Source organism: Oncorhynchus mykiss, chromosome 2, assembly GCF_013265735.2.
Source record: "Oncorhynchus mykiss isolate Arlee chromosome 2, USDA_OmykA_1.1, whole genome shotgun sequence".
NCBI lineage: Eukaryota > Metazoa > Chordata > Actinopteri > Salmoniformes > Salmonidae > Oncorhynchus > Oncorhynchus mykiss.
The window spans coordinates 47,757,867-47,781,649 of NC_048566.1; positions in this window are offsets into that span (position 1 = coordinate 47,757,867).

Below are 23,783 nucleotides of genomic sequence, written 5' to 3' on the forward strand. Positions count from 1 at the left end.
TGGAATACAGCCTATTTAGATTTGAAGAGGTCGAAACAGAGATTGTATTCAGTCCTCTCACTGGGCATGTGTAGCCCAGAGATGGCTAGACCAAACTCCGGCACTATAAGGTAATTCTGTGATAATAATAACAGATTCCACAAACTGATGATGTCAGTTTATGACTACATAATTAGAAAAAACATTTCTTCAAGGGATATTTGGTAAGGGGGAAGGTTCTATTGCCCTGCAATGTTTTTTTGGCATTTCAGAAAAGGGTTCTTTCCTATTTTAGTGATAGTAAAAATGTGAAGCAGCAGCTCATTATATTATTTGGGGGGCGTGTGGTTTGCTCACAGCTGTTTTTGTGCAATAGTGAATGTGTGTCATTCCAGTTTGTCATTCCAGTTTATCTGTTGTGTTATGCCATTAAATGCTGAACATGACTATGGTCATTAACGGTGTCTTGTTGCGGGCTCACGTAAGGTATTGTGTCAATTAAAGGTGACAGGCAAAGGTCTCCATATAAACTATAACACTTAACCCCCTAAATTCGATATCCGTGCCCCACGGAAATCTAATTAGCATAAATATCAGTCAGTTTAAGCTATAGATATTTCCACCTATGTCGCACTTCCACATCTGCGGTGAAAGATGACAGAGCTAGAAAGGTGTTTGTCAGACCTTGAGGCAAAATCATCTCTAGCGTCCAAACGGTGTGGTTTACAGACTAAAGATGAGACTCTCACGAACAAGATTGTGTTTTCCGGTTTGCTTTAAGACCCCCACAAGCACCTTGGGCCTTGTCTGAGGTCAGTACAGCCAATCTGCCAACTTCTGTCTGTAGTGTTTGTGCTACATACTAATATGACCCCTCTGTGAAATGGTGAGATTCTCACGAACACATATAGTACCAGTAAAAAGTTTGGACACACCTAACTAAGGGTTTTTCTTTATTTTTACTATTTTCCACATTGTAGAATACAAACTATGAAATAACACATAAGGAATCATGTAGCAACCCAAAAATTGTTAAACTAATCAAAATAAATTGTCGATTTTAGATTCTTAGACCAGTTGTGGCTTATAGTTAGCCAAGAAGATCCATGATCTCTCCTGGCAAAATTGCTTTGAAAATCATTTTCTTAACCACAAATCGCGAAAGGTGTCAAATAAAAAAAAATATCTATAAACTTCTGAATAAAGACTGTTTAGATGGAATTATCATCAACAAAAATATAAATGCAACATGCAACAATTTCAATTTTTTTACTGAGTTACAGTTCATTTGAGGAAATCAGTCGATTGAATCCAATTCATTAGGTACTAATGCTTCAGAGAAATAAACTTTTGTGCGTGTTGGAAAATTTTGGAGATATTTTTATTTCAGCTCATGAAACCTGGGACCAACACTTTACATGTTGCGTTTATATTTTTGTTCAGTAAATTGTTAGATTTGTGGAAATATATTGTGCAACCTGCACTTTAGCACCATCAGAAAATACACATTGTGTTCTGTTTGTCAGGTAGTTTTTAAACCAATTACTTGCAGCCTGATCGAGGCCACTTTCGGACAATCATTGAATTAATAATGAATGGTCAACAGTGTCAAAAGCTTTTGACAGGTCAATGAAAAGGGCAGCACAATGTTGCCTTTTGTCCATACAGTTAACTGTATCACTTTTAACGAGTAAAGCAGCAGAGATAGTGCTATGACTCGACCTGAAGCCAGATTGATGAACACTTTTTGTTGATGAACACATTTCGTAGATAAGAAAGATATTAGCTGAGAATTTATTGAAGATTCTAATATTTTTTCTAGGCAAGAGAATTTAGAAATAGGGTGATAATTATTTAGGTCACAAGGGTCACCACAGTTGTGGAGAGGGAGCACATGCGCCACATTTCAAAACCTGGGGATAGTACCAGATATAATCGTCAGATTAAAATATGTGTTGAAGATTCAGCAATCATGGGGGCGGAATGCTGCAGTAGAAATACAGGTCCAGCATATCAACCCCAGTGTATTTTTTTGCTTTAATCGTCAAAAGAAAGGTTTCTTACAGCACCATAAGGGTTCTATAAAGAACCATTCAAAAATGTTATATTCAGGAGCAGAAAAGGTTTGTAACCAATATTGTTTTCATTCCAGTCCACTGTTCCGACCAGCAAAATAAAGTTCTGAACCTGTTCGAAAACAAAAAAAGTACAGATTTATAGCGTTCCCTTCCGTTCCTTTTTTAACCTCTGAAATCTACATTTCTTTTACATTCAGCTTGACATTAAATTACTTCAACCAATCAGTGCAGCTAGAGCAGCTTGCTATGGATTAAGCGATGTAATCTGTATAGGAAAATCATTAAGAACAAATTGTGTTTTGCTGTAACAACATGGTTTAATCATAACGAAAGACAAACACACACACTCTGTGTGCATGAGATGCAACTCAAATTGTGAGGGTGAGGAGAGAGCGAGAGGGGATGGAGGAAGCATGCCTTAAAGCACTGGGCATGCTGTTATGGCATGCATTATCTAAATTAGGCTCACAGAATTATACCTACGGAGGAGAGGCTTCTATGAAGGAACTTTGAATGTCTTTGAACTTCTGAGTTGGTTTAACGTTTGGACCAGAGCAAACGTTAGAAACGTTAGCTAGCTAGCTAACAAGCTTGAGTGTGCAGAACAGCACAATACAGAAAAACACATCTTACCTTTTTGTAGTTAAAACCTCAACGTATAAGCCATATGGAATTGTTTTAAGATGGTCATACCATGGAGCTATTTGATTTTGAATTTTAGGACCCCTTTAGCTATCAAAAACAAAAATTGTAAAATATTGAATATGCAAATACTACCATAGCCAATAACAAAAGGGGCCAAAGGGCAGGCTGCCTTCTGAGAATTCGTAGGCGATTGAATAAACCCCCACTTCCTTCCATTCTGCTAACAAACGTGCAATCTTTGGAGAATAAAATAGATGACCTACGTGCAAGATTAAACTACCAACGGGACATTCAAAACTGTAAAGTCTTATGCTTCACGCAGTCGTGGCTGAATGACGACACTATCAACATACAGCTGGCTGGTTATACTCTGTACCGGCAGGATAGAACAGAGGCATCTGGTAAGACAAGGGGCTGCGGACTATGTATTTTTGTAAATAACAGCTGGTGCACGATATCTAAGGAAGTCTCAAGCTATTGCTCGCCTGAGGTAGAGTATCTCATGATAAGATGTAGACCACAGTATCTACCTAGAGTCTACCTAGAATTTTTTGTAGCTGTTTACATACCACCACAGTTAGAGGCTGGCACTAAGACAGCATTGAATGAGCTGTATTCCGCCATAAGCATACAAGAAAACGTTCACCCAAATCAAATCAAATCTTATTTGTCACATACACATGGTTAGCAGATGTTAATGCGAGTGTAGCGAAATGCTTGTGCTTCTAGTTCCGACAATGCAGTAATAACCAACAAGTGATCTAGCTAACAATTCCAAAACTACTACCTTAGGGGATAAAGAATATGTACATACAGATATATGAATGAGTGATGGTACAGAGCGGCATGGGCAAGATACAGTAGATGGTATTGAGTGCAGTATATACATATGAGATGAGTATGTAAACAAAGTGGCTTAGTTAAAGTGGCTAGTGATACATGTATTACATAAAGATGCTATAGAGTACAGTATATACATATACATATGAGATGAATAATGTATGGTATGTAAACATTATATTAGGTAGCATTGTTTAAAGTGGCTAGTGATATATTTTACATCATTTCCCATCAATTCCCATTATTAAAGTGGCTGGAGTTGAGTCAGTGTGTTGGCAGCAGCCACTCAATGTTAGTGGTGGCTGTTTAACAGTCTGATGGCCTTGAGATAGAAGCTGTTTTTCAGTCTCTCGGTCCCAGCTTTGATGCACCTGTACTGACCTTGCCTTCTGGATGATAGCGGGGTGAACAGGCAGTGGCTCGGGTGGTTGTTGTCCTTGATGATCTTTATGGCCTTCCTGTGACATCGGGTGGTGTAGGTGTCCTGGAGGGCAGGTAGTTTGCCCCCGGTGATGTGTTGTGCAGACCTCACTACCCTCTGGAGAGCCTTACGGTTGTGGGCGGAGCAGTTGCCGTACCAGGCGGTGATACAGCCCAACAGGATGCTCTCGATTGTGCATCTGTAGAAGTTTGTGAGTGCTTTTGGTGACAAGACTAATTTCTTCAGCCTCCTGAGGTTATAGAGGCGCTGCTGCGCCTTCTTCACGATGCTGTCTGTGTGGGTGGACCAATTCAGTTTGTCTGTGATGTGTACACCGAGGAACTTACAACTTAGTACCCTCTCCACTACTGTTCCATCGATGTGGATAGGGGGGTGTTCCCTCTGCTGTTTCCTGAAGTCCACAATCATCTCCTTAGTTTTGTTGACGTTGAGTGTGAGGTTATTTTCCTAACACCACACTCCGATGGCCCTCACCTCCTCCCTGTAGGTCGTCTCGTCGTTGTTGGTAATCAAGCCTACCACTGTTGTGTCGTCCGCAAACTTGATGATTGAGTTGGAGGCGTGCGCGGCCACGCAGTCGTGGGTGAACAGGGAGTACAGGAGAGGGCTCAGAACGCACCCTTGTGGGGCCACAGTGTTGAGGATCAGAGGGGTGGAGATGTTGTTGCCTACCCTCACCACCTGGGGACGGCCCGTCAGGAAGTCCAGTACCCAGTTGCACAGGGCGGGGTCGAGACACAGCATCTCGAGCTTGATGACGAGCTTGGAGGGCACTATGGTGTTAAATGCCGAGCTGTAGTCGATGAACAGCATTCTCACATAGGTATTCCTCTTGTCCAGATGAGTTAGGGCAGTGTGCAGTGTGGTTGAGATTGCATCGTCTGTGGACCTATTTGGGCGGTAAGCAAATTGGAGTGGGTGGTCAGGGTAGGGTGGGGGTGATATGGTCCTTGACTAGTCTCTCAAAGCACTTCATGATGACGTAAGTGAGTGCTACTGGGCGGTAGTCGTTTAGCTCAGTTACCTTAGCTTTCTTGGGAACAGGAACAATGGTGGCCCTCTTGAAGCATGTGGGAACAACAGACTGGGATAGGGATTGATTGAATATGTCAGTAAACACACCAGCCAGCTGGTCTGCGCATGCTCTGAGGGTGCGGCTGCAGTGAAGGAGAGTCTGCATGTTTTAGTTGCGGGCCGTGTCAGTGGCACTGTGTTGTCCTCAAAGCGGGCAAAAAAGTTACTTAGTCTGCCTGGGAGCAAGACATCCTGGTCCGTGACGGGGCTGTTTTTTTTTTTTGTAATCCGTGATTGACTGTAGACCCTGCCACATACCTCTTGTGTCTGAGCCGTTGAATTGAGATTCTACTTTGTCTCTATACTGACGCTTAGCTTGATTGATTGCCTTGCGGAGGGAATAATTACACTGTTTGTATTCGGTCATGTTTCCGGTCACCTTGCCCTGATTAAAAGCAGTGGTTTGCGCTATCAGTTTCACGTGAATGCTGCCATCAATCCACGGTTTCTGGTTTGGGAATGTTTTAATCGTTGCTATGGGAACGACATCTTCAACGCACGTTCTAATGAAGTCGCTCACCGAATCAGCGTATTCGTCAATGTTGTTGTCTGATGCAATACGAAACATATCCCAGTCCACGTGATGGAAGCAGTCTTGGAGTGTGGAATCAGATTGGTCGGACCAGCGTTGAACAGACCTCAACGCGGGAGCTTCTTGTTTTAGTTTCTGTCTGTAGGCAGGGATCAACAAAATGAAGTCGTGGTCAGCTTTTCTGAAAGGAGAGCGGGGCAGGGCCTTATATGCGTCGCGGAAGTTAGAATAGCAATGATCCAAGGTTTTTCCAGCCCTGGTTGCGCAATCAATATGCTGATAAAATTTAGGGAGTCTTGTTTTCAGATTAGCTTTGTTAAAATCCCCAGTTACAATGAATGCAGCCTCCGGATATATGGATTCCAGTTTGCAAAGAGTCAAATAAAGTTCAGAGCCATCGATGTGTCTGCTTGGGGGGGAATATATACGGCTGTGATTATAATCGAAGAGAATTCCCTTGGTAGATAATGCGGTCGACATTTGATTGTGAGGAATTCTAAATCAGGTGAACAGAAGGACTTGAGTTCCTGTATGTTTTTGTGGCCACACCACGTCATGTCAACCATGAAGCATACGCCCCCGCCCCTCTTCTTACCAGAAAGATGTTTGTTTCTGTCGGCGTGATGCGTGGAGAAACCAGCTGGCTGCACCGACTCCGATAGCGTCTCTCCAGTGAGCCATGTTTCCGTGAAGCAAAGAACGTTACAGTCTCTGATGTCCCTCTGGAATGCTACCCTTGCTCGGATTTCATCAACCTTGTTGTCAAGAGACTGGACATTGGCGAGAAGAATGCTAGGGAGTGGTGCACGATGTGCCCGTCTCCGGAGTCTGACCAGAAGACCGCTCCGTTTCCTCCTTTTACGAAGTCGTTTTTTTGGGTCGCCGGCTGGGATCCATTCCGTTGTCCTCGGTGAAAGGCAGAACACAGGATCCGCTTTGCGAAAGTCATATTCTTGGTCGTACTGATGGTGAGTTGATGCTGCTCTTATGTTCAGTAGTTCTTCTCGACTGTATGTAATGAAACCTAAGATGACCTGGGGTACCAATGTAAGAAATAACAGAGGCGGTGTTCCTAGTAGCCAGGGACTTTAATGCAGGGAAACTTAAATCCATTTTACCAAATTTCTATCAACATGTTAAATGTGCAACCAGAGGGGAAAAAAACTCTGGACCACCTTTACTCAACACACAGAGACACATACAAAGCTCTCCGTCACCCTTGGCAAATCTGACCATAATTCTATCCTCCTGATTCCTGCTTACAAGCAAAAATTAAAGCAGGAAGCAGCAGTGACTAGATCAAGAAAAAAGTGGTCAGATGAAGCAGATGAAATGAGGAGTACACCACATCAGTCATTGGCTTCATCAATAAGTGCATCGATGATGTCATCCCCACAGTGACTGTACGTACATACCCCAACCAGAAGCCATGGATTACAGGCAACATACGCACTGAGCTAAAGGCCAGAGCTGCCACTTTCAAGGAGCGGGACTCTAACCCAGAAGCTTGTAAGAAATCCCGCTATGCCCTTCGATGAACCATCAAACAGGCAAATCGTCAATACAAGACTAAAATCAAATCGTACTTCACCGGCTCTTCTATTTATTTATTTAATTATTTATTTTTATTTCAACTTTATTTAGCCAGGTAGGCCAGTTGAGAACAAGTTCTCAATTACAACTGCGACCTGGCCAAGATAAAGCCAAGTAGTGCAAAAGTAGAGTGTTGGAGGCTATTTTGTAAATGACATCGCCAAAGTCAAGGATAGGTAGGATAGTCAGTTTTACAAGGATATGTTTGGCAGCATGAGAGAAAGGAAGCTTTGTTGCGAAATAGGAAGCCAATTATAGATTTAATTTTGGATTGGAGATGCTTAATGTGAGTCTGATGCTCGTCAGATGTGGCAGGGTTTGCAAACCATTACAGACTACAAAGGGAAGCACAGCTGAGAGCTGCCCAGTGACACAAGCCTTCCAGACAAGCTAAACTACTTCTATGCTCTCTTCGAGTCAAATGGCACTGAGACATGCATGATAACATCAGCTGTTCCAGAAGACTTTTAAACAGGTAAACATTCACAAGGCCGCAGGGCCAGACGTATTTCCAGGACGTGTACTGCAAGCATGTGCAAACCAACTGGCAAGTGTCTTCACCGACATTTTCAACCTCTCCCTGTCCGAGTCTGTAATACCAACATGTTTAAGCAGAATACCATAGTGCCTGTGCCCAAGAACACTAATGTAACCTGCCTAAATAACTACCGACACATAGCACTCACATCTGTAGCCATGAAGTGCTTTCAAAGGCTGGTCATTGCTCACATCTACACCATTATCCCAGAAACACTAGACCCATTCCAATTTAAATACCGCCCCAACAGGTCCACAGATGATGCAATCTTTATTGCACTCCACACTGTCCTTTCACACCTGGACAAAAGAAACACCTATGTGAGAATGCCATTCATTGACTACAGCTCAGCATTTAACACAATAGCGCCCTCAAAGCTCATCACTAAGCTAAGGACTCTGGGACTAAACATCTCCCTCTGCAACTGGATCCTGGACTTCCTGACGGGCCGCCCCCAGGTGGTAAGGGTAGGTAACAACACATCTGCCACGCTGATCCTCAACACAGGGGCCCCTCAGGGGTGCGTGCTCAGTGCCTCCTGCACTCACTGTTCACTCATGGCTGCATGGCCAGGCACGACTCCAACACCATCATTAAGTTTGCTAATGACACAACAGTGATAGGCCTGATCACCGCCAACAACGAGACGAGGTCAGAGACCTGGCCGTGTGGTGCCAGGACAACAATCTCCCCCTCAACGTGATCAAGACTAAGGAGATGATTGTGGACTACAGGAAAAAGAGGACCGAGCACGTGCCCATTCTCATCGACGAGGCTGCAGTGGAGCAGGTTGAGAGCTTCCAGTTCCTTCGTGTCCACATCACCAACAAACTAAAAATGGTCCAAACACACCAAGACAGTCGCGAAGAGGGCACAACAAAACCTATTCCCCTCAGGAGACTGAAAAGATTTGGCATGGGTCCTCAGTTCCTCAAACGGTTCTACAGCTGCGCCATTGAGAGCATCTTGACTGGTTACATCACTGCCTTGTATGACAACTGCTTGGCCTCGAACCGCAAGACACTACAGAGGGTAGTGCGAATGGCCCAGTATATCACTGGGGCTAAGCTCCCTGCCATCCAGGACCTCTATACCAGGCGATGTCAGAGGAAGGACCTAAAAATTGTCAAAGACTCCAGGTAGCCTAGTCATAAACTGTTCTCTCTGCTACCGCACAGCAAGCGATACCGAAGCTCCAAGTTTAGGTCCAAGATGCTTCTAAACAGCTTCTAACCCCAAACCATAAGACTCCTGAACACCTAATCAAATGGCTACCCAGACTATTTGCACCCCCCCCCTCTCTATTTTTTATATACATATTACCTGGACCAACCAGTGCCCCCGCACATTGACTCTTTACCGGTACCCCCAGAGTCAACCTAGGCCAACTGAATTGAACAAGAGAAGTCAAGCTTTCAGCCAGAACCACCACCTGAGGGGTCAAAAACAACCGGATGCATCCGGTTTTCAAGGGAAATAGAAAGAGAGCCTGTGACTTCCGCTTCTGGACGTGCTACCACCGAAGCATACTCCTGGGCTACAATATCCGGACCCATCTATCGATGTCACCGCATGAAGAGGTATAAACAGACTCACCCCATCGCGACGTCCCCCAAAGACTAACTTTCTAGCCCTTGCTATCTGCTTGCTTGCTAATTCGGCCTACTAACTGTTAGCATGTTAGCACAGGCCTGCTAACTGCCTGAATCGCCGCGTCCCCAGCCAGCCCAACCACTCACTGGACCCATATTTACTTTCAATCTCTTTTCGATTTTTAATTCGATTACACCTTCCGGTAACCTGCCTCAATGTGATACGGAATCGCTATTATTTTTAATTTTTAGAACACATTCAAGAACCTCCAGAAGCTAACCAGCTAACTAGCTACAAGCTATTTAGTCATTGTTAGCCACTGCTAGCGGCTTTACCTTCTGCACAGCCAGCCAGTTTGTTTTAACCTGGATAATACTTGCCAGTCCCATCCACCGCTGCCCCCTGGACACTGATCACTTGAATACATAGCTGATGCATGCTGGACTGACCATTAATCACGGTACTCCATTCTGCTTGTTTATGTTTTATCTGTCGGCCCCAGCCGCACTCAGGCTCTGTGTGTAGTTAATCCGACCCTCCCTGCCTAGTCAACGCCATTTTACCTGCTGTTGTTGTGCTAGCTGATTAGCTGTTGTTGTCTCACCTACTGTTTATCTAGCTCTCCCAATTCAACACCTGTGAATACTGTATGCCTCGCTGTATGTCTCTCTCAAATGTCAATATGCCTTGTATACTGTTGTTCAGGTTAGTTATCATTGTTTTAGTTTACAATGGAGCCCCTAGTTCCACTCTTCATACCCCTGATACCTCCTTTGTCCCACCTCCCACACATGCGGTGACCTCACCCATTACAACTAGCATGTCCAGAGATACAACCTCTCTCATCATCACCCAGTGCCTGGGTTTACTTACCTCCGCTGTACCCGCACCCCACCATACCCCTGTCTGCGCATTATGCCCTGAATATATTCTTCCATGCCCAGATATCTGCTCCTTTTACTCTCTGTCCCCAACGCTCTAGGCGACCAGTTTTGATAGCCTTTAGCCGCACCCTCATACTACTCCTCCTCTGTTCCGCGGGTGATGTGGAGGTAAACCCAGGCCCTGCATGTCCCCAGGCACCCTCATTTGTTGACTTGTGTGATCGAAAAAGCCTTGGTTTCATGCATGTCAACATCAGAAGCCTCCTCCCTAAGTTTGTTTTACTCACTGCTTTAGCACACTCTGCTAACCCTGATGTCCTTGCCGTGTCTGAATCCTGGATCAGGAAGGCCACCAAAAATTCTGAGATTTCCATACCCAACTATAACATTTTCCGTCAAGATAGAACCGCCAAAGGGGGAGGAGTTGCAGTCTACTGCAGAGATAGCCTGCAAAGTAATGTCATACTTTCCAGGTCCATACCCAAACAGTTCAAACTACTAATTTTAAAAATGAATCTCTCCAGAAATAAGTCTCTCACTGTTTCCGCCTGCTACCGACCCCCCTCAGCTCCCAGCTGTGCCCTGGACACCATTTGTGAATTGATCGCCCCCCATCTAGCTTCAGAGTTTGTTCTGTTAGGTGACCTAAACTGGGATATGCTTAACACCCCGGCAGTCCTACAATCTAAGCTAGATGCCCTCAATTTCACACAATCATCAAGGAACCCACCAGGTACAACCCTAAATCTGTAAACAAGGGCACCCTCATAGATGTCATCCTGACCAACTGGCCCTCCAAATACACCTCCTCTGTCCTCAACCAGGATCTCAGCGATCACTGCCTCATTGCCTGTATCCGCTACGGAGCCGCAGTCAAATGACCACCCCTCATCACTGTCAAACGCTTCTGTGAGCAGGCCTTTCTAATCGACCTGGCCCGGGTATCCTGGAAGGACATTGACCTCATCCCGTCAGTTGAGGATGCCTGGTCATTCTTTAAAAGTAACTTCCTCACCATTTCAGATAAGCATGTTCCGTTCAAAAAATGCAGAACTAAGAACAGATACAGCCCTTGGTTCACTCCAGACCTGACTGCCCTCGACCAGCACAAAAACATCCTGTGGCGGACTGCAATAGCATCGAATAGTCCCCGCGATATGCAACTGTTCAGGGATGTCAGGAACCAATACACGCAGTCAGTCAGGAAAGCTAAGGCCAGCTTCTTCAGGCAGAAATTTGCATCTTGTAGCTCCAACTCCAAAAAGTTCTGGGACACTGTGAAGTCCATGGAGAACAAGAGCACCTCCTCCCAGCTGCCCACTGCACTGAGGCTAGGTAACACGGTCACCACCGATAAATCCATGATTATCGAAAACTTCAACAAGCATTTCTCAACGGCCGGCCATGCCTTCCGCCTGGCTACTCCAACCTCGGCCAACAGCTCCCCCCCCTCCGCAGCTACTCGCCCAAGCCTCTCCAGGTTCTCCTTTACCCAAATCCAGATAGCAGATGTTCTGAAAGAGCTGCAAAACCTGGACCCGTACAAATCAGCTGGGCTTGACAACCTGGACCCTATATTTCTGAAACTATCCGCCGCCATTGTCGCAACCCCTATTACCAGCCTGTTCAACCTCTCTTTCATATCGTCTGAGATCCCCAAGGATTGGAAAGCTGCCGCAGTCATCCCCCTCTTCAAAGGGGGAGACACCCTGGACCCAAACTGTTACAGACCTATATCCATCCTGCCCTGCCTATCTAAGGTCTTTGAAAGCCAAGTCAACAAACAGGTCACTGACCATCTCGAATCCCACCGTACCTTCTCCGCTGTGCAATCTGGTTTCCGAGCCCGTCACGGGTGCACCTCAGCCACGCTCAAGGTACTAAACTATATCATAACCGCCATTGATAAAAGACAGTACTGTGCAGCCGTCTTCATCGACCTTGCCAAGGCTTTCGACTCTGTCAATCACCATATTCTTATCGGCAGACTCAGTAGCCTCGGTTTTTCTGATGACTGCCTTGCCTGGTTCACCAACTACTTTGCAGACAGAGTTCAGTGTGTCAAATCGGAGGGCATGCTGTCCGGTCCTCTGGCAGTCTCTATGGGGGTGCCACAGGGTTCAATTCTCGGGCCGACTCTTTTCTCTGTATATATCAATGATGTTGCTCTTGCTGCAGGCGATTCCCTGATCCACCTCTACGCAGACGACACCATTCTATATACTTCCGGCCCGTCCTTGGACACTGTGCTATCTAACCTCCAAACGAGCTTCAATGTCATACAACACTCCTTCCGTGGCCTCCAACTGCTCTTAAACGCTAGCAAAACCAAATGCATGCTTTTCAACCGTTCGCTGCCTGCACCCGCACGCCTGACTAGCATCACCACCCTGGATGGTTCCGACCTTGAATATGTGGACATCTATAAGTACCTAGGTGTCTGGCTAGACTGTAAACTCTCCTTCCAGACTCATATCAAACATCTCCAATCGAAAATCAAATCTAGAGTCGGCTTTCTATTCGGCAACAAAGCCTCCTTCACTCACAACGCCAAACTTACCCTAGTAAAACTGACTATCCTATCGATCCTCGACTTCGGCGATGTCATCTACAAAATTGCTTCCAACACTCTATTCAGCAAACTGGATGCAGTTTATCACAGTGCCATCCGTTTTGTCACTAAAGCCCCTTATACCACCCACCACTGCAACCTGTATGCTCTAGTCGGCTGGCCCTCGCTACATATTCGTCGCCAGACCCACTGGCTCCAGGTCATCTACAAGTCCATGCTAGGTAAAGCTCCGCCTTATCTCAGTTCACTGGTCACGATGGCAACACCCACCCGTAACACGCGCTCCAGCAGGTGTATCTCACTGATCATCCCTAAAGCCAACACCTAATTTGGCCGCCTTTCGTTCCAGTTCTCTGCTGCCTGTGACTGGAACGAATTGCAAAAATCGCTGAAGTTGGAGACTTTTATCTCCCTCACCAACTTCAAACATCTGCTATCTGAGCAGCTAATCGATCGCTGCAGCTGTACATAGTCTATCGGTAAATAGCCCACCCATTTTTACGTACCTCATCCCCATACTGTTTTTATTTATTTTATTTTCTGCTCTTTTGCACACCAATATTTCTACCTGTACATGACCATCTGATCATTTATCACTCCAGTGTTAATCTGCAAAATTGTAATTATTCGCCTACCTCCTCATGCCTTTTGCACACAATGTATTTTGACTCTCCTTTTTTCTACTGTATTATTGACTTGTTAATTGTTTACTCCATGTGTAACTCTATGTTGTCTGTTCACACTGCTATGCTTTATCTTGGCCAGGTCGCAGTTGCAAATGAGAACTTGTTCTCAACTAGCCTACCTGGTTAAATAAAGGTGAAATAAAAATAAAATAAAATAAATAAATAAAAAGGCAACTCCTCCACATTTACTTGATTGGTTCATCAGTGCGGAAAAGAACCTTCCTGACAGTTTTATTTCTCGGCAGAATCAGAAAGAAATAAACTCTTCGTTTACACCTGCTATGTTACTGTAAGTTAGCCTGAACAAAGGTGAAGTGAATTTGTTCATACAGTGGGCAAAAAAGTATTTAGTCAGCCACCAATTGTGCAAGTTTTCCCACTTAAAAAGATGAGAGAGGCCTGAGAGGCCTCATCATAGGTACACTTATAGGTACACTTCAACTATGACAGACAAAATGAGAGAAAATATTCCAGAAAATCACATTGTAGGATTTTTAATGAATATATTTGCAAATTATGGTGGAAAATAAGTATTTTCAGGTATAGAAAACATACACATAGTTGCCAAATCTACAAAAGAGCAAAATGAGATCATCTGAAAATAACTAGGTAAGATATTAAAGTGAGAGAGTGGTGTGGAGCCTTCCTTGAACAACTCGGCAGAACAACTCAGCAGAACCATCTTAATTTTGCGACTAGACCGTCGCTAACAGCTGCCGCTGAGAAAATAAGGGAGACTAAAGGACTAAGACTACTTGCCTTGCAAAGGTGCTAATTCCTGAACGACTAGAATAGGAGAAACCACTCCCCCTCCAATGCTGTACAGACACTGATTAAGACAGTCACAAACTGCCCTGCCCCTTAATCCTGGTTGATGCGTCAACAATCATCTGCAAGCTAATAGCATTCAGCAGTTCACACAACAAGTAGGCTACTGGGAAGACAGGCAGCACGTAAAGTAGATGACCCTAGCTAGCAAAAAGGCAGCACTAGACAACAACAGATAAAGACAACATTATACTTCTCACTCCTGGAGAAATCAGGAGTCCTCTGGCTATAGATTGGAACATTCTCATGTAACCTGCCTAGAACATTAATATCTTAGGTTCTGAGAACATGGTTCTATGTATGTTTAAAGGGACTTCAATGGAATATTCTCCTAACCGACAGAAAACTGGACACATGAATGTTCTTGCAACGTTCCCATGAAACGTGTCTACAACATTAATATCTTAAGTTCGGAGAATATGGTAAGCACTTTCTAGGAAAGTTCTATTTGACATTAAGGGACTGGTCTGTAGGAAACATTCCTTGCAAATCACGGGAACATTCCTATGAAAAAGTTAGTTAATGACCTAATGAGACTCTTGCGGGAACATTCTCTAAAGTTGTGGGAACTTTTGTTGTTAGTTGGGCCAACTAATTTTGACAGTGGTATCAAATCATTTTTAAACACACTTTTGCATTTGAGCCATTAATTCTTGATACTACCCATCCCGCATGCGTAATCATCGCCTCAAACGAATTAGCATAACGCAGCGGACATAAATATCCCTAGAAAATGTTCCTGTTCATGAAAATCACAAATGAAATATATTGAGACACAGCTTAGCCTTTTGTTAATCACACTGTCATCTCAGATTTTCAAAATATGCTTTACAGCCAACGCTAGACAAGCATTTGTGTAAGTTTATCATGGCATAATGCTATGCTAGGCTCTGCTAGCAGCAGGCAACATTTTCACAAAAATAAGAAAAGCAATCAAATTAAATAATTTACCTTTGAAGAACTTCAGATGTTTTCACTCAGGAGACTCCCAGTTAGATAGCAAATGTTCCTTTTTTCCAAATTTTGTATTTTTGTAGGCGAAATAGCTCCGTTTGTTCTTCGTGTTTGGCTGAGAAATCGACCGGAAAATGCGCATAATATCGACAGAAACATGGCAAACATTGTTTAGAATCAATCCTCAAGGTGTTTTTCACATATCTATTCGATAAAATATCTACCGGGACAATTGGTTTCTTAGAAGAAGCGATTGGAATAATGGCTACCTCAGTACTTTACGGAAGATTTTCTGCGGGAGCCATCATGTGACCACTTGCTAAATGTGGTCCCTTCTTCTTCAACATAAATGCATAAAAAGACGTCACAATGCTGTAGACACCTTGGGGAATACGTAGAAAGCGTAAGCTCATTCGTAGCCCATTCGGAGTCATTGGCATGCAGGGCTTTCAAAATATGGGGCACTTCCTGGTTGGATTTTTATCTGGGTTTCGCCTGTAACATCAGTTCTGTTGCACTCACAGACAATATCTTTGCAGTTTTGGAAACGTCAGAGTGTTTTCTATCCAAAGCTGTCAATTATATGCATAGTCGAGCATCTTGTCGTGACCAAATATCCCGTTTAAAACGGGAAAGTTTTTTATCCAAAAATGAAAATACTGCCCCCTAGTTACAAAAGATAGTATTAGTAAAGTTATCAGTACTGGTGCTGTCCGTTGGTGCGGGCATATAAAAAAATGTTGTGCAGCAAGTTATTGGAGGGAGGAAGTTAAAAGAAATGCTGGCATATTTAATATTGAATGCAAAACATACTACTCTGGCTATCATGTAGAGACCTAGGCTATCTTATTTCAAAGTTTATCTATGTTTTTTTGTGCATTTTAACTAGCTAGCTACCTACCAAACATAGAGCTTAAAAAAATTAAATGCTCGGCTGCGCTATCCTTTCCCATTTCTCCCGTCCAAGGGGGGGCTGTCGTTTGCCTTTGACTGAGGAGTAGCTTCCGTCTGGCCACACTACCATAAAGGCCTGATTGGTGGAGTGCTGCAGAGATGGTTGTCCTTCTGGAATGTTCTCCACATAGGAACTTTGGATCTCCATCAGAGTGACCATCGGGTTCTTGGTCACCTACCTGACCAAGGCCCTTCACCCCTGATTGCTCAGTTTGGTTGGGCGGCCAGTTCTAGGAAGAGTCTTGTTGGTTCTAAACTTCTTCCATTTAAGAATGATGGAGGCCACTGTGTTCTTGGGGACATTGCTGCATCATTTTTTGGTATGCTTCCCCATATCTGTGCCTCGACACTCCTGTCTCTGAGCTCAACAGATAATTTCTTCAACCTCATGGCTTGGTTTTTGCTCTGACATGAACTGTAAACTATGGGACCTTATGTAGACAGGTGTGTGCCTTTCCAAATCATGTCCAATCAATTGAATTCACCACAGGTGGACTACCATCAAATTGCAGAAACGTCTCAAGGATGATCAATGGAAACAGGATGTACCTAGATGCACAGGATGCACAGGATGCACACAGGATCTCATCGTAAAGGGTCTGAATAGTTATATAAATAAGGTATTTCTGTTCTTTATTTTTAATAAATTTGGAGTCTGTCATATCAATTCTAAATGATATTATTTATTCTGTTGGATATTTATCGTATGTAACACCTGATTCATATATCAATGATACACCGAGCCCTTTGTTAGTTGAATCGGTTAGTGCTGGGCTACAACAAAAATGTGCACCCTGGGGGGATCCCCTGGGATTGGATGAGAAACACTGTTCTAGGTCAGAATGACAGCCAGTAGCTGGACACCACTCTGGCTTGGTGGTATTGTCACCGCCATGTTGTCTCTCTACAGTCGACTGGCTGGTGCTCTGCAGGGAGGATCCCTCCCTCTTCCCCATCCCCATCCCTGGAGAATGGAGTTAGCAGAATGCCTCAGGATACCTTAGTGGATGTTCCTATCCTTGACCCTATCATCCAGCCATGGTAGTACGTCATTCATTGTGGAAGTCGAAATCAGCGGCCTTTGGCCATAGAGGGCTCTTTGTCGTTGGGAAGCCCGGACCGGATACAGACTTCAAACAGCTTTGCCGCTCTGGATCCAGAGGTTCCAGAACCTTCATCCCTGGGGGCTTCCGCTTCGAGATTGGATCCTGAGGTACCTGTGCCTTCATCTCCTGTTCTGTCTCCCTCTGCGGTGGCTTCTATGGTGAATGAGGCTTTGTTGGTTATGCGAGGTTCGAACAGGCTACCAGAAATTGCGGCCGTGCGATATTCTGGCTCTCACTAGTCCTCAATCATGCGAGGCATAGGAATGGCCACAATGGGCGGATCTTGCCGGCTGTTGTTTTAGGCAGCTCTATGGGAAGAAACGTCTTGGTTCCTGGAACAAAAACCCTGTGCTACTCCGGGGCTCGAGTACTGGAAAATTCTCAGCTGATCACGTAACCCACTCGGATGAATTTAAAAAAACAAATCTTATCCTGACTAACTGTCCCCATAAGTATTTCGCTAGTGGTATTTCTGCAAATGATATCACCGACTACTGCCCTATTGCTTGCATTAGAGATATCTGATCCTCGTACAATTGCAAAAAAATGTAATAAAACATTTCATAATCTACATTATCAGGGATTTGTTTCTACTAGCTGCATGCCAGTCCCTGCTTTGGCACTTGTATTTTTCGCATCCATTTTAACCTCTCTGGTTGATAAACATGCCCCTTACAAGCAACTCATAGTCAAAAAATAAACTCATCCATGTACTCTCAGACCTCCTTTTGATAACAAATCAATCCCGGGCCAAGGCTAGACAATCTGTCTCGTTAGCTGATTGGCAGCTATTTAGCCAATTGAGAAATAGGTGCACTGTCTCCTTTAAACAGGCCAAATCAAACTACTTCCTTAGCGCTATGGCAGACACTCTTAGTGATCCCTCTAAATTCTGGGAAACTGTCAATACACTGAAGTGGGGGTAATTCGTCTACTTCCATGCCTAAGCAAGTTGTTTTAGACTCCTGCATCATTAAATCCATTTGTAAGGACTTGTTTGGACAGTACACACATTGATTGAGTTCCTTCCTACAAATATCTTGGTATTTTGCTTGATGACAAACTGTCATTTAAAATACATGTCACTGGTTGGAGGTTGGTTTATTTTACAGAAACAAAGCATGTCTGGATTTTGTTAATAGGAAGAAAAGTGTCCAGGCCGATTTGATCTATTTTAGATTATGGGGCAATGATAGATATGCATTCAGCAGCATCTACACTTAAACCACTAGATGCTGTTTTCCATTGTGCCCTTAGGTTTATTACTGGTGATGGTTGTAGAACTCGCCATTGTGTTTTGTATCAAAAAGTTGGTTGTGCCTCTTTCTATGTAAGGAAAGAGCAGCACTCTCTTGTATTTATTTACAAATAACTTCCTATGTGTCTATCATCATTAATTCAATTTAGACTTCCAAATGGCCAAACCAGGTCACAGGCTTGGAAAGCACTGGAGGCCCCTTCGGTCTCCACACAGTTGGGTAAAGCTGCATCTAGTTTTTCTGTGCCCTTTATGTGGAACAACTCCCAGAGATCTCTGAAATTAGATGTGCTGGTCCCCCTTGGTCAGTTCACAGAAATGATCAGAGACCTCTATGTTGATAAATGTCTGTTTCTCTTAATGTTTTGTAATTGTGTATATATGTTCGATGTACTTATAACGACACAGGGCAAGACCCAGATGCAGACACCGGAGACAGATGGTTCGAGTCTCTGATATTTTTTGAACAACAAGGGGCAGGTCGAGGACAGGCAGAAGTTCATAAACCAGGTCAGAATCCAGAAGGTACAGGGCGGCAAGCAGCCTCGAGGTCAGGGCAGGCTGAATGGTCGGGCAAGCGGGTACAGGTAGGACGCCACCTGGTGTCCTAACTGGTTGACCGTGTCGGTGGTGTGTCGGTGGTGAAAGTCGGCAATGAGGGCCGGGTCCAGGATGTCTTTATCGGGGACCCAGCACCTCTCCTCCGAGCCATAACCCTCCCAGTCAACCAGATATGGATGAACACTCCCAGTCAACCCTGTGGATGAACACTCAGGAGTTGTCTCACCGTGCACACCGGATGGCCATCTATGACACAGGAGTGGTGGGGCCTGGAAACAGAAGACAGAGGGCTGTGAGACAAGGGCTTAATCCTGGACACATGAAAAGTGGGATGTATACGGAGAGTACGGTGTAACAGAAGACGAACAGCAGCGGGACTAAGGAAAGGACCAATAAAACGGGGGGAAATTTACAGGACTACACCCAGAGGGACAGGTCCTGTGCAGACAGCCATACCCTCTGCCCGAGACAATATCGGGGAGCCAGAGTCCACTGGCGGTCTGCTTGTTGCTGATACCTTGAGGTGGTCTTGAGAAGAGCAGACCAAGGTCTTTTCAAGGTACGCCGACAGCGGCGGACGGACATCTGGGCAGAGGATATGTTTCCTTCTTCTTCTTGCTTCGGGAAGAGCAGAGGCTGATACCCCATGTAGCACTTGAAAGGAGAGGGCACAGTGGCCGAGCAGAGAAGAGTGTTCCAAGCATTCTCCACCCAGACCAGTTTCTGGCTCCAGGTGGTGGGGTTTGTCGAGACGAGGCACCAAAGGGTCGTTTCCAGGTCTTGATTGGCGCACTCTGACTGACCGGTGGAAGCCCAGTGACAAAATCTAGGGAAACATGGGACAAACATCCGGGAACGTTGTGCCTTGTGGACCAGGGTCTCAATACCCCAGAAAACTGACACCGCAAGACATGAGGTAGGGAGGATGTTCTTAGAGTCAGAGGGTGTGGCAGCAGAACTGTACAGGCGAGAGAGGGCGTCCAGCATCACATTCTTGGACCCTGGGCGGTAGGAAATGGTGAAGTTGAACCTGGTGAATAACAGAGCCCAACGGGCCTGCCTAGAGTTAAGGCACTTAGCTGTGCGGAGATATTCAACATTTTTATGGCCTTCAATCCAATACCGTCATCTTGACCACCAGAAGTTCCCGGTTCCCTACGTCACAGTTTCTCTCTGAGGAGTTGAGACGAAGGGACAGGAAGGCACAGGGATGAAGCTTTTGGTCCTGGACAGACCGCTGGAACAGGGTTGCTCCAACTGCAATGTCAGAAGCGTTAAACTCAACCACAAACTGACGGAACAGGTCCAGATGGATGAGGATGGTGAATGTAGTGAACCGATGCTTGAGGTCCATAAATGCCCTACCAACAGCTGGGGACCATGTGAACAGTACTTTGGGAGAAGTAAGTGCAGAGAGAGGAGCCGCCAGGGTGATGTAGCCCTAAATTAAATGGCGGAATAAATTAGCGAACACCAGGAAACGTTGCACCCTGGATGTGGGTTGGGGCCAATCCACCACAGCTCTCACATGTTCAGTGATGACGTATCTCAGAAAGGACATAGTAGAGCAGTGAAACTCGCACTTCTCTGCTTTCACAAACAACTGGCACTCCAAGATGTGCTGAAAGACTTGTCGGACATGAATGACGTGTTCTGGGGCAGAACGGGAGGAAACAAGGATGCCGTCGAGGTAGACAAACACAAATTGATTCAACATGTCATTTAGCACATCGTTGACCAGGGCCTGGAAAACAGAGGGATTGTTGGTGAGCCCAAATGGCATGACCAGATACTCAAAGTGTCCACTGGCAGTGTTGAAGGCCATCCACCACTCGTCTCCTCGAACAAGGTAGGCATTCTGAAATTGGAAAATATGGTTCCCCCTGGCGAGGTGCAAAAGCCGAGGAGAGGAGTGGTAGGGGGTCATGATTCTTAACATTGATGTCATTGAGGCCTCGGTAGTGGATACATGGATGCAGGGTCTTGTCCTTCTTTTCCAAAAAGAAGAACCCTGCGCCAGCATGGGAGGCAAAAGGGTGAATGCTCCCAGCAGCCAGAGAGTCCTCATTGTACTCCTCCATGGCCTTGGTCTCAGGGCCAGACAGGGAATATAGCCGGCCTCTAGGCGCTGTGATGCCGGGAGGAGGTCAATAGCACAATCGTAGCGACGATGTGGAGGAAGGGAGGTAGCCTTGCTGAAAACCTCCGGGAGGTCCGGGTACTCCTGGGGGAGGCTGCGCCTCCTTCAAGCTATGTGAGTGGCAGAACGGGCTCCAACCCAGGATGGAACCAGTGGTCCAGTCAATAATGGGGTTGTGCCTCTGGAGCCATGAAAATCCCAAAACAACAGGGACGAGGGGAGATGCAATCCCGGGAGGTTGCAGGGTCCCCAGCATAATGCTCCGGAGGAGTTTAAGCGCAGTTCTTTGGAAGCCGGGGTAGGCTGTACAAACCCACCACTGATAGGGGGATTACTGAGCATCTGGGAGGTCTCCGTTGTGGCCTGCTGCCTGTGAGAAAGTCCACAGAATTGCTCCAGTAACATCTTGAAACCCTGGTCGTGGCGTTCCACCAGCGAATGGAGCCCTTCCAATAGGTTCTGAAGTAGCTCCTCATGTTTTCCAATGGTGGCTCCCTGCTGGGAGACAGGGTGATGGAGCCGGTTCGAGTCTGCTGGGTCAGTCATGGCCAGCTCGTTCTATAACAACACAGGGTGAGACCCAGATGCAGACACCGGAGGCAGATGGTTCGAGTCTCTGATATATATTGAAAAACAAGGGGCAGGCAAGAGACAGGTCGAGGACAGGCCACAGTTCATAAACCAGGTCAGAGTCCAGAAGGTACAGGGCAGCAGGCAGGCTCAAGATTAAGGAGAGGCTGAATGGTCAGGCAGGTGGGTACAATGTCAGGGCAGGCTAAGGTTCAGAACCAGGAGGACTAGAAAACAGAGACTAGGAAAAACAGGAGCACGGAAAGACACGCTGGTTGACTTGACAAGACTAGACGAACTGGCAAAAAACAGACAGATTACACCGGTATAAATATATACAGTTGAAGTTGGTAGTCTACATACACTTCACCTCAGTTTTTCAAATTTCCTGACATTTCATCCTAATAAAAATGCAATCTATTTTGTGAAGTGCACCAGGCCCTCCTGCAGCAAAGCACCTTCACAACATGATGCTGCCACCAGTGTGCGCCACAGTTGGGGTGGTGTTCTTCGGCTTGCAAGCCTCCCCCTTTTTCCTCTAAACATAACAATGGTCATCGTGGCCAAACAGTTCTATTTTTTTTCATCAGACCAGAGGACTTTTCTCCAAAAAGTACGATCTTTGTCTCCTTGTGCAGTTGCAAACCGTAGTCTGTCTTTTATATGGCGGTTTTGGAACAGTGGCTTCTTCCTTGCTGAGCGACCTTTCAGGTTATGTTGATATAGGACTCGTTTTACTGTGGATATAGATACTTTGTACCTGTTTCCTCCAGCATCTTCACAGGGTCCTTTGCTGTTGTTCTGGGATTGATTTGCACTTTTCGCACCAAAGTACGTTCATCTCAAGGAGACAGAATGCGTCCCCTTCCTGAGCGATATGACGGCCGCATGGTCCCATGGTGTTTATACTTGCGTACTATTGTTTGTACAGATGAACATGGTACCTTCAGGCATTTGGAAATTGCTCCCAAGGATGAACCAGACTTGTAGAGGTCTACAATGTTTTTCTGAGGTCTTGGCTGATTTCTTTTGATTTTCCCATGATGTCAAGCAAAGCGGCACTGAGTTTGAAGGTAGGCCTTGAAATACATCCACAGGTACATCTCCAATTGACTCAAATGATGTCAATTAGCCTATCAGATGCTTATAAAGCCATTACATACATTTCTGTAATTTTCCAAGCTGCTTAAAGGCACAGTCAACTTAGTGTATGTAAACTTCAGACCCACTGGAATTGTGATACAGTGAATTATAAGTGAAATAATCTGTCGGTAAACAATTGTTTGAAAAAAAATACTTGTGTCATGCACAACTATAGTTTGATTGTTAACAAGAAATTTGTGGAGTGGTTGAAAAACTAGTTTTAATTACTCCAACCTAAGTGTATGTAAACTTCCAAATTCAACAGTATGTCACAACCTGATTTGTTTCACCTGTCTTTGTGATTGTCTCCACCCCCTCCAGGTGTCACCCATCTTCCCCATTATCCCCTGTGTATTTATACCTGTGCTCTCTGTTTGTCTGTTGGCAGTTTGTCAAGTCAAACAGCATTTTTTTCTCAGCTCATGCTTTTCCACAGTCTCTCTTTTACTTGCCCCCCTGGTTTTGACCCATGCCTGTCCTGTCTCTGAGCCCGCCTGCCTGACCACTCTGCCTGCTCCTGACCCTGAGCCTGCCTGCTGTCCTGTACCTTTGCCCCACCTCTGATTTACTGACCTCTGCCTGACCTGAGACTGCCTGCCGTCCTGTACCTTTGCCCCCCCTTCTGATTTTCTGACCTCTGCCTGACCTGACCCTGAGACTGCCTGACATCCTGTACCTTTGCCCCACTACTCTGGATTATCGACCCCTGCCTGCCTTGACCTGTCGTTTGTCTGCCCCTGTTGCTGTAAGAAACAGTGTTACTTTGACACAGTCTGCATCTAGATCTTACCTTCAAACCTGATAACACAGGGA